The 12,047-nt window shown below is 43.2% G+C and overlaps 1 long non-coding RNA gene across 2 annotated transcripts in view; it reads right to left on the reverse strand.

The window, feature by feature from the left end:
* Positions 1–9,939, reverse strand: part of LOC113964131 — a 140,071-nt gene extending 130,132 nt beyond the window's left edge. Inside the window, exons 1-2 of one of the 2 annotated variants that reach the window (XR_003533073.1) lie at positions 9,880–9,939; positions 6,551–6,860 (exon numbers count right to left, since the gene is read on the reverse strand). This is a non-coding gene — a long non-coding RNA (uncharacterized LOC113964131). Of the gene's footprint in view, positions 1–6,550; positions 6,861–9,040; positions 9,212–9,879 lie in introns of those variants that run through there. The other variant, XR_003533072.1, reaches the window with a different exon arrangement.
* Between the last annotated feature and the right edge of the window lie 2,108 nt (positions 9,940–12,047).

Consider the following 12,047-nt stretch of genomic DNA (forward strand, 5'->3'; position numbering starts at 1 on the left):
AGGGCACGTGTCTCATTTTAAGTACTTAAAATCTAAAACAAAGAGGGAACACAGCATTGAAGACCACCAACAAAAAACAAGAGGCAAGGCTTGGGAATGAACAAGACACTGGTTCAAAGAGAGGGGGAAAATCACTTGTCTCTGTCATGAAGCTGCCACAGGCACTACATCTTTGGTTTTGGACTATACAATATGCATGTGTATGTGTATGTATACGACATTTTATATCCAAAATATAAACATGTAATGTATGTGTATACGCTCACTGATGCTTTGGTGTCTGACTTGATTTTCCAAAAACATCAGTCATCGGTATCACCGCTGAAGCCAACAGCAACTATTATTGACTCTACAAATAAGTAACCTAGATTTAGACACAACAGCTCAAATGTTGGTAGTTAAATAGTAAAAAAAGTGCACTGGATAACCCAGATTGGTTGATGAAAATATTTCAGGTATTAGTTTTAAGCTTCTACCCACTAAAATGCATACAAGATGTTAATCATGAATTTTATTAAATAAGACATCTTAAACGAATTAGTATTGAATTAATCTTGCACCTAGATGCATTGTGTGGTCCAAAACCAATCTCAGCAGACATTGAGCGAATTGTTCATTTGTTCCTTGGGGAAATGGGAGCAACATTCTCTTATTGTTGCCCTTAAAACTTTCTTTTCAGTCCTATTACTAGGTGAACTGCTGTCAGAAACATATGCAAGGTTATAGACCCCTTCCTGCACTGCCCAAGCACTGGAATTCCTGCAGGAGACACATATCAAGCCCTGCCATGATCTAGGACATAGATTTTAACCTGTATGCAAAAGGAAAGCTATAAAACGATAAAGCCACATAATGAATAATTTAAGACTATTAAAATAATGTATAAAAATCCTGAAGCTGAAAGGTGACATGATAAAGAATAAGCTTTTGCGTTTAGAATTACATTTCTTTCATTCCTTCTTTTGCAAGTGCAACGGATTTCAATAAATTAAAAAAAAAAAAAGTTGTGAACCAGAACCACCCTTCCTTCCAATGTCTGACTTTTGGTAAGGACCCATACCTAAACATACTCTAGTCTAGGAGCTCAAATTAATAAAGCTCCTGGCTATATGGCATCATAAAACTTTGAATACGGCAAACTTAAGCCCCATAGATAACACATCTTTCATCATCTTTCTTATCTATCTTTTTTAACAAAAAAACAGTGCGTCTTTTGTAAGGGCAAGAGAATGCGTCTTCCAATGCTTGAAGTTCAAAACCAAAAAAAACCAGCCTCTCTACAAAGCACAACTGAGCCCATGACAAGGGAGCCCAAGGAAAAGCACCCTGAGCTACCACCAGTTCAGGTCCTCTCCAGCACCAGCAGAACTGAAGCTACATCATAACAAGCTCAGCAGAGAAGCAACAATTGACAGATGAAGTCCAGTAGCACAACTACACAAAGTAGCTTACATGCCTAAATTAACACCCTACATGGCAGCACACCACACATGATGCACAAAAGCAGCAAGTTGCTCAGATACGCTGCAATATTTGCTGCATAATCTAGGGTACCTTCTTAGGTGTTCTGGAGCCATCACAACTTTTGTTATTTTCAGAGCATATGCACGGAGCAGCACTGGTACCAACTAAAAACCCATTTTCAAATTCTGAAAGATAACTAACGAGCTGCCACACAAAGTCTCATCTCTGAGATAATCTGAAAATAACATATACAACTCCTGAACTGCTTACCTAAATGAATTCTTCCTTGCACAGCACTGCAAAGTAAAACAAGACATTAACTTGTATCCTCAATTGAAGACTGCACTTATTTTGGGAGTAATTTCATTCAAAAGGTGCAAAGGTAAAGTTATATTTGTTTCCTTTTACAGCATTAAAGAGCACAATTTTATCATACACTAAAAAGATGCCAATACTACTGTTCCTGAGATATTTATAACTTATGCCACAGTCGTTTAAAGATTTCACTACATTTTCCTATTAGAAATGCTCTGATGATAGAGGCCTCCAGACACATAAATAATGATAACTTCTCACCCATTCCCACAAAATCCACCTCTCTTTTCTCTATTCCATCCATCACTAGCAACTAGCCCTCATCTTCAAAATGCCTGACCACTTCCTCTCCTCACCAGTCATCACTGGCTCACAACTAAGTCAGACTCTCATCTTTATCTTAACCCAGAATACCCACTCCCACTGCCCACTTATTACATTTTGTGGCAATCACGTGCCTCCTCCCTCCACACCCACACACCTCCCATGCCTTTGAGGAATTCTATGAAAACATCTGTGGTTCTACTTCACTGTGCCTTCTTATCCCTGCAGGAGAAGTAATGCTGACATCCAGAGCAACACTACACTCATCACCTCATACAGGACTCATGGCTTCAGAAAAAATTTAAACGTAACTTGTTCTCACTAACCTGCAATATTCATGGATATAAATACAGAATCCACACTTGTAGCAGTCATAACATTTCAGAGGAAGTACTGTCCCTGTCTTCAAAGACCACATCTAATTTTGTGTTAAAATATTCTAAATCTCCCTAGCTTATCCATTCCCCCTACCAAACCCAAACATATCAATGCCTTTCAATCAAGGAAAGGTCAAGGTCTCAAACACAATAGCACCCTACCTCAGGCTTCACAAATAGTTTTTGATAAATTTCATGTTATGACAATGCAAGTAGAAAAAAAGAATCAAAGTAGAATCCATTAGTGAGTTGGAAAGCTTCTTGCTACGCAAAATAAATCCAATCAAGAAACAGAAAACTATGCCAGACACCATATGCTTCTGTCCTGACACAACTGAGAGCATTTTACAGAAAGCAGGTCACATGTTGGAAGCTTCATTTTCATTATAAGTTTTCGTGCAATTATTTCTCAAGCATAACTGTAATAGGAGGTGTGGGGAGTTGGGGTTTGTGTAAACCCACCCCCAAATTTCAGGCAGAAACTCTCTCCTTTCCAGCCTTGGTTGACTTTCTTGTATTTCTCATAAAAATTTGCTCATACCAGCTAAATAGAAACAAACTTTACTCCAATGGTTACATTGCTTCTGTAAGAGTATTGTACCTCAAGTTGCATGATAAGGTGGCAAACAAGTGAAAGCAGAAAAATTAAAAAAAAAAAGAAAACATCATATTTGTAATTGTGATTTCTACTATAGTAAGCTATATGATTCAGTACATGAGATTCAACCAGCCCTCAGCAAAATAAGGAGGAAAAAACCCCAGACACTATTATCAATACCATTTTCTATGCAACCATTCTAGTAACATGCCCAGTCCTATAGCTTCTACCTCACTTTCTCAGTGAAGATTGTGAAGTCACTATATACCAAGCCAGCCTCCTCATAATTGCACAATACTCTTTGGACTGTTTGGGAGCCCTTTCAAGGACTAACAATTGTATTTCTAGAAGCTTTCTCACAGAATTTTACTTAAGAGTCAAACTGTGCCTCTGCATCCTAAGGAGAACACTCTGACAGAGCCTCCAGAGAACAAGGCTCCTTTGTCCTTCACTGCCAGGAGTGGGGCCTCCCACAGGAGGGATGAAAGGCAGCAGACCCTCATGAAAGCATCCCGATCTCCATTTTGTGTCACGAACCAGTGGGGCACACATGGATCCAGATATTTCTACCTCACTTGGGAATTCTGGAGAAAAACACTTCAACTAAAGGGAAGGAACAACCAAAGAAATTAAGTCCTTACTACATTTTTCTTCCTACCCTCCTAGATGTTAATTGATAGGAAATTACTCCATATACCACCTCCTCCTCCACCTAAAAATCTGACAGCTACAAAACCTGCCCTTTTCTCCTCTGCCCATTCTTCACAACACACAACTCCAACACTGCAATTCACCTGCACACATATACCGCACCATGAAAGCCCCCTTTGTAGCCTGTTAAATCCCTTCCACACATGGGCTCAGCTCGACTGAGACACCCTCATGTTTACTCTCACATCAGTTACATAGAGCATAACACTTTCTGAAACAACCAAGTACATTGGCTAGAAGATTTTCTTAACTGAGAGCACAGTTCAAAGGAGGAATCACTGTTCTGACTGACTGGATTTGGTTTAATTACATTTAGCTGTAAGTTCTGCTACCAGATTACACATTCCAATGTAAGCTTGTGAGGGGGAGTTCAGAGCTCACCTCCAAGTCCACACTGCCTTGGACACCTGCAAGGATTTCCATCACCTTCCAGGACCATCACAAGCAAAGGAAGTGACTGCTCAATTGAACCAAAGACAAACCACAGAAACAATCCCTTTCACACACTTCAGGCTCATACACCTGAAACCCTCCTCTCAAGCAGCAGCTCCCCAGCTCATTACAAACAGCCCACTGAGGGCAGCAAGGCTCCTTCCCACTGCAGGTAAGGCAAGTGCTCCCCATCACCCCTTCCAGGGCCCAAGTGCTGCTCCTTTGCCACAGTGCTCCACACAACCAACCCCTGCCTCATCTGACTCTTTTGCTGGGTCTGCTCCCAGGGGACACTTTGGCCAGGGCCCCCCAGAAAGCATGTTCCCCATCTCTATGAAAGCCCCGCAAGGGTCTCATCTCCCACTGATGCAGCACATCTAACAGTTGGGAACTACTGCACTCAACATTTCCTAGCTGGCCCTGCTTTTTCTCTCTCTGCAGATCTCATCTCCAAATAGGAGAATGATTCTTTTCATTTTATTGGAAAGAGTCCAAAGAAATTTGAAGACCAATAAGCGGTAAATCTTAACAGTTTGTCACCAAGTTATTAAAGTTTGAAATATTCCAGATATAAGCAAACACAAATATATTTAATAATTTGCATAATATATCCAGAATTCTATGGCAATTATGATATTCAATCACAGAAACTTTCAGGTGAAGCTAAGATAAGGAGTAGTCTTTATTTACAACAACAATAAGTAAAAGTTCCCGTCACTTTTCAGTGTTGATGAAAATTAATAGCTTTCATGTAGATAAATGAAGTGTAACTTTCTGTCCAGTTTGCTTTTCCTAAAGAGTGACAAGTGCCTGGAAAGAATCTGAACCAGAAGAAAATCTTCACAGAAAGAAAAAAAGATTGCAGTTTTGATTTCCTTTAAATACAGACACATAATGACTGGGCTTCTTTTCCAAGATGACACTACATAGCAGCTCTAAGTATTTTTATCCAGCACAATCCATTTATTACTCTTTGTTTTCTCTTTCCACAAACAGCCTAAGACTTTCCATTTCCAAGACTTCAAATTGAAGACTTTCATATGGCTAACTTAAGTCATGCAAAGTTCAAAAAAAGTATAAATGCAGAACAATATTCCAAATGTAAATCTAAACGTACACTAATTGCATTCAGTACGCAACAGAAAGCTTATCCTCAATAATTGAGAAAATTAAGTGTAGGTCTTTATTAAAACACAATCAGAACCAGGAAATTAGAACTGTATTGTTTCTTGTATCTCTGTTTACAATTGGAAAGGATCACAAGTGATTATTAGTTCAGATTTCTGTTTTGCTCTAAAGTAGGCCAGCCAGCTCAGCACTTTCCTTAAGATTATGAATACTTGTCTGCCCTACATACGGTTTAGGCTGGAACCAATCAGTTGAGCTGAAACATGCAGCAAACCTGACTATTTTCATGTCATTCATTTTCAGCTATAATGAAGAAGTGCACAAAACAGGTATAAAATTATCAGATTTTAAATACTTTTAAAATTTGCTTTGCTGTTATCATCGTTCACTAAGGAGCTCAATGATTTCCTCACTATTGGATTAACACTTCATCTAGATTCAAGAATAAGTTGTTATTCATTAATAACTCTTTAACCACTTGTTTTCTCCACTAGTTTCCATTTCATTTTTGTACATTAATTATCTCATAAAATAAGAAGAAAATGGAGCACTGAACTTCATTCAAGAGACTTTCTCAGTACTAGGACATTCAGGATTCAAACAGGCTCTGCAAAAAGCCTTAAATCAAAACTTTAAAAACATATGAAGCAAAATAATTCCTTGAATTTTTAACTGAAATAGTTTTATTTACTCTCTCTGTCCCCAGTGCAAGCCATCCATAAGATTTTTGTTGCTTTTTGAATGAAGAGAGGTTAAATAATAGAAGGCTGGATTCTTGAGTTCAAAATAGTAATGTCTTCAAACAAAATTGGCTATTTGGAAGATTGGGACTGCAGAAAAAGCTTTGTTTAAATTGTCTTTAATTTGTTTTTCTTAAAAGTTGACTAGTCTCATTTTCTAGAGCTGCTAAGTACTCATAGACCTAGTGAAGTCATTATCTTGAAAATATAAGTTAACTATGAAAACAAAAAAACTTTCACGTTTGGTTTTTCCTTTTACATTTAAGATATAAACATTGTCAAACCACTAGTAACCATTTCTGTCAGATTACACTACTCCAAACTATCAGGAGGTATCAATAGCAAGGCAAAGACAAAAAAAAGAAAAAAGTTTACAAGGCAAGTTTGTTTAAAACAAAGACAATGCACTTAGTATTTTGATGTATGAGACACAGTACTTTTGTAACAGGGGAGAAGCATACCTTTCATCAGCTGCAGAACTTTGATGTCAGGTTCTGATATAATCCAACTGGTCTCAGCAGCATTTTCTACAATATCCACAAGTTTCAGCTTCAAGAGACTCTTCAACTTCCCCCAGGAGACCATTAACAATTATGTATGAATGCAAACATTTAAGATGCTAAGCAGCTGTATGGTACAGTTTGTACCACGTTAAGCACCCCTGAAGAATCCCAAGCTGTATTCCACCATTCAAAGAGTAATGCAGTATGGCACCCATCAAAGACTGATGTTCTGGCAACCATCCCATTTTCCCGACAACCATGTTTTGACCTATTCAAATAAGAGGAAGAAGTGTTAGTTCAGCACAGTAACTGCCACACCACTTGGGGACTAACATACAAATATAAAGTTTCATTCTTCTGAATAATTTCAAACACATATTTCTTCACAGATTTAGACACCTCCTAAACTCAAAGCCTGAAGATGGCATTTTGCTTTAAAAGCATCACCAGGATGGAGTATAACAGAAGAAGATTTAAGAAAAAGTCTTATATATATCTCTACAGATTGCACAGTCTCATATTCCAGAAAACACTGAAGTGACAGGAAAGAAAGGTAATATAAAGGCTCTTCAGCTGCCCTGCAGGTGTTTCAAAACTAATGAAAACAGTAAGTCAATAAAAAAGCCCCAAGTAGCAAAAATAAATCTCCTCAACACTTTTGAAGGAAACATAATGGTCCAATGGATGAGAGAACTTAATGGCGACCTTTTTTCCCTCCTTAGCCCTATCTCAGTGTCCCCACAGCACCTCCACCAGCAGATGTGCTACTTCAGTTGAGACCTGGACTACGAGAACTACTGTTGACACTTGGCCCAGCAGGGAGCAAGCCAAAGAGGCCAAAGCCACGTCTGTCTACTCTGGTACTCCCTCTGTGCAATTCCTTCAGAAGTACGAACAGCAAATTTTGCTTAGGTTGGGAAGGCGACTATGAGAAATGGAGAGAAAAACTTCAGTAATCTGCACAGGAGGGAACAATAACATGAAGAATACCATCAGGTCTGCCAAGCTGGAGTGCAGGAAAGTAAAAAGAACAAACTTCCGCACCAAAGACAAGGGAGAGGAACTAGAATAAGCTTTTAGAGACTGGAAGATGTCTGTACATAGAGATAAAGACAAGAAGAAAGGAGAAGGTGAATACTGGTGAAGAACTATTGCTAGAAGCTCTGTCTGTGCAACTGAGTAACATGCAGGTAGGGTTGACCACAGAAGCATAAGTTTAGAAGAGAGAAAAAGAAAAATGTTTGCTTCACATCAGGAGAAACTTCAGCATACCTATACATGTATGAAAGGAAAGACCCTGGCAAAAGGAGTTTTTCATGAGAAATGCAAGCAAGCATAAAGGTAGAAGAGTAGGTGGTAAGGGATCAGGAAGGAGGAGAAGGAGTGACAATAGAAAGGGAAAAAGTAGAGGCTTCAGAAATTCTGACATGGATAGATCTAAGGAGAGAGAGTGACAACTAAGAAATTGGGACAAGAAAATAACACAGGAAAGAGAAAGTAGTGGATAGGGATGAAAAAAACTGAGAAAAAAGTGATGGTAGTTACACAGCATAGAAAAAAGTATGGGTAAATAATAACATATTATATTGATCAAGATAATTAAGAAAAGTACAAAGAGCACATGAGTAAGTTTACTGAAGTTTCGATGCTTGTTCTAGAAAGTGCGAATACCAAAAGGAACGAACAAAACCCAAGACGACTCTTGCGTTTACAAAGGGATGAAGCAAATTGCACTGTGCAGGGGAAGCCCAGACGACCAAGGGACAGCCTGGACTGACCCACTCTATTCTCCCCTTTCGCTATGATCAATGCATTCGGAAGAACAAAGTCCTCCCTCCAGTCCCTCTCCTCCTAAAATTGTCCCTCGGCACTTCTGTGCACCTTGTTCCCCTAGGATGGTTCCACAGCAGCAAATGTGAGACCCTCTGTGTGTCCCGGCCCCCCCGGCTCAAGTTGGCACACGGCGGAGCCCCCACCTTGGCCTTCCTGCGTGCTGCCCTGCCCAGCCCCACGGCCACCACTGGCCCCCCACTCCCCGGCCAGGGCCGCCAAGACTCCTACAATCCCAAAAAGTTTTCTCTGTCTTCAGCTTTCCTCTGTCCCAACTCTTGAAAACACAGTCCGACCCAGAAAGCCGTCCGAGTCCACTTCCCTCCGCACAAAAAAAGAAGTAAGTTAAGCGCCTAAAATAAAACACAAAGCAGGCACAAGAAGGAGACAAGACCCCTTCGAGTAGTGCCCCCCAGCTCTCAGTACCGGAGCTCGGGCAGAGTGACTGCCTCACGCTCCCCAAAAATACCTGCATGTGCTCCCAAAAGTACAAAGGAAAGGCTGGACTGGCCCGCAGCCGCCTCCGCTGCGCTCCCAGCCCCAGGCGGGGACGGCAGGGCGGAGGGGGGAGCGACGAGGGAGCCGGGAAAGAACAATAAACCCCAAGTCCAAACGTACCTTCTCCTTTCTCTAAACTGTGAAACCAGATTTCCTTCGAAGCCTACGGCGGGGCTCTTTGCTTTTAAGCGGCGGGAGAGCTCGGAGAAAGTTGAGTAAATCTCTCCGGATAAAGTTGCCGAAGATGAGATAACCCGGGAGAGGCGAGGGAGAGATGGAGAGTTAATCCGAGTTTCTCCTTTTGTTCAAGTTGCCCGAGCAGACAAAGAGCCGGCAGCGGCGGCAGGTCCCCCGCGCCCCTGCTCCCCCCGCGGCCCGGGCGCCGCCGGGGTCCCGTTCTGCCCTCGCCCCCCGCCTCCTCCCACCACCGCAACTTTCCGTCTGTTCCATCCCTCCTCAGCCGCGAGCCCGGCTCCAGCGCAAAACTTCCCTCGAACTGAACCTCCCAGAAAAAGAAAACAATTTAATTCAAGGCGGGGGAGTGGGGGTTGGAAAGGGAGAGAACCATCTCTCAAATCATTATTTCCGGTAGATGCACCTCTTTGTTTGGATTCCCCCGACTGTCAGTGAGGACAAGCCTCTGGGGATCTGCTTTCGGACAGTTTGATCTCCCGGAATGAGATGGGCAAACGCAGGACATAAAGAAAAATAACTTTAAAAGAAAGAGAAGGGGGGAAAAAGTAAATACAAAACAATATAAAACTCGGGAGTTGCGAAACGAACTCTTTTTTCATGGATACGGGAAGTACAGAAATAAACAACTGAAGGAGAATTTCAGAAGACTATTGCCTCTCCTCCTCTTCCCCTTCGCCCTTTTCCAGAGACCGTAACAAAAAAGAGCCCCCGAAAGCTCCTGGCTGCGGCTCCGTGCCACCGCCGCCAGCTCCTGGCATCCCTACCTGTTGCGTAAAGTGCAAAGATGGGCCCGACCGCATCCGTCCCAAAGAAACCAAAAGAGAAGGAGGGGACCGCCGTCATCCCCACGGCCCCTTCACCTGCCCTTCGGCCTCCCCCACGGGGACTCCCGACACGGGTGTCGCCGGCAAACCCGGCGCGTCCCTGGCGGAAACCGCGGCTGCCCCCGCACCCTGCCCGGCCCTGGGTCCGGAGCGGCCGTCGAGGCGCCGAGGTCCCCGCTGAAAGTTTGGCGGGGCGGGGCGGGGCCGGGGTGTCCTGCGGCCTCGCACCGAGACAAAAGAAGCGCGGAGCTGTGCTGCGACTCACCTTGGAGGGGGAGAGTGAGGCTGAAGAGACACCTTCCGCCTCAGTCCTCCTCCTCCTTCCCAACCCCGCGGCCCTAAGGCGACGGCTGGGCCATGGGACAGGCTCATGCTGCGGGCCGGGGTTTGAGCGCCCAGCTCAGCCCCGTCAAGGGTCCGCTCCCCAGTGCTAAACAAAAGCGCGGGGGAACAGCCTTGCCGCCTAAACCCGCCCTCCCCGCCCCGGTCCGTAACTAAAATCTAACTTTTTTGTGCCCACCTAGCATCCCAGCGTCCCGGTCCCGCGCTCGGGAAAGGCAGGGAGAAGCTGGGCGGCCCGCCCGGAGAGGGACCCCCACGTCGGGGCGGCGGGCCTGGGGCTGACGGCAGGGCGGGAGCGCTGCCGGGAGGTGCCGCCGGGTGAAGGGGCCACGACACGGATGCGCCTCTCTTTGTCTTTTCGAGGGTGTGCGTGTACACATGGAAAGGGAGCATCGACGGTGCTTGTGCGTATGTGCACTGTGTGGGCGGTCGCACCACGCGTGGGTATCTTGCGAGTTTGTGCACTGTGAGTGTGAGCGTGGTGTGCATACCGTGAGTGTGCACGGTGGGCAGCTCCCAGCCACAGGCCTGAAAGATGTCCTAATCGCTGCTTACTTTCTTTTTTTGTTTGTTTGTTTTTCCTTAAAAGCAAAAGAAATCTTGAAAAAGTTACTAGGAATTGGTAGTCAATAACAGCCCACACCCAATATGGCAGGGCTAGTTTTTCAAAGTCATAAAACAGCATGATCCTGAGATGTGGTGGGATTTTTTTAGAAGAAGAAGGAAAAACAGAATGGGAAGGGCATACTATTTAGCCTTTTTGAGTCCTGTTGACACCTTCTACAGTTCCTGTTCACTTATGTCCTTTCCTATTTCCCTTCAGTTCATGCTCATTTCATGCTAGCAAACCCATCTTGTCCTTTTCCCAGCTCCTTTTCTTTTGCCCATCTTCCCTAGATTTGAGGCTCATTAAAACCATTCCCTTCTACTCAATGCTGTCAGCCTCAAAATTTTGTTCTTCAAAACATTTTGCAACTCCCCACCCAGGATCCCCACCTTTTTATCCTCCTGCTCCAGAGAAACTGCTCCCAGCTCTTCCATTGCTGCCTGTGATTTATGTTGCTCTCAAGCATCATCTTCCTACTTTCTGTGGCAGTGTACATGGCTGTTGGTTTTCATTATAGGTTTCTGAGGTGAAATCATAATACATAACATAGTGTGACGCCAGGCTCACAAAGTGCATCCTTGTAGTCATTCTTTACTATTCCTTTCACCTTCTGCCCTTCTGCATTGAGTGCTCTGGAGCAACTATCATAACACCTTTACACTTTCCTCCTAAATTATTTACTACACACTGTTTCTCTTTCCCCTCCACTTCTGACTTTTCACTGATCCTAGATTTTTATTCTCTACATCTACACTATTCCCCTGGTTGTTTTGTTGATGTTTCCCTTTCCATCTCCACACTTTTGTTTCCTTAATCCTTTGGTTTCATGGTGTAAGAGGAACAACAACTGTACCATAGCCCTTTAATTACTTCCATCCTTATTTTCTCTGGTTTTCACATGCCTTCTCTTAGCAATGCACAGTAAAATCCAACCAACACATACTCTTCTGTTAATACATATATAGCTTTTTGCTGGGTCTCTTTCCCAGATGACCCCCAAATCTGGTGGAAGACTGTGCATTGTGGCACAACCAGAAAACATCTTACCAAGGGCTACTCTTAGTGGCTTTCTCTGGAAAAGCACAAACTGTACAAGTAGCTCCAGGTTTCGTAGGATTTTGGCTTTGCCAGACATCAAAGGTATGTTTCATGAAGGTAT

This window comes from Neopelma chrysocephalum, unplaced genomic scaffold (assembly GCF_003984885.1).
Source record: "Neopelma chrysocephalum unplaced genomic scaffold, ASM398488v2 Primary Assembly neopelma1_26, whole genome shotgun sequence".
Classification (NCBI taxonomy): Eukaryota; Metazoa; Chordata; class Aves; order Passeriformes; family Pipridae; genus Neopelma; species Neopelma chrysocephalum.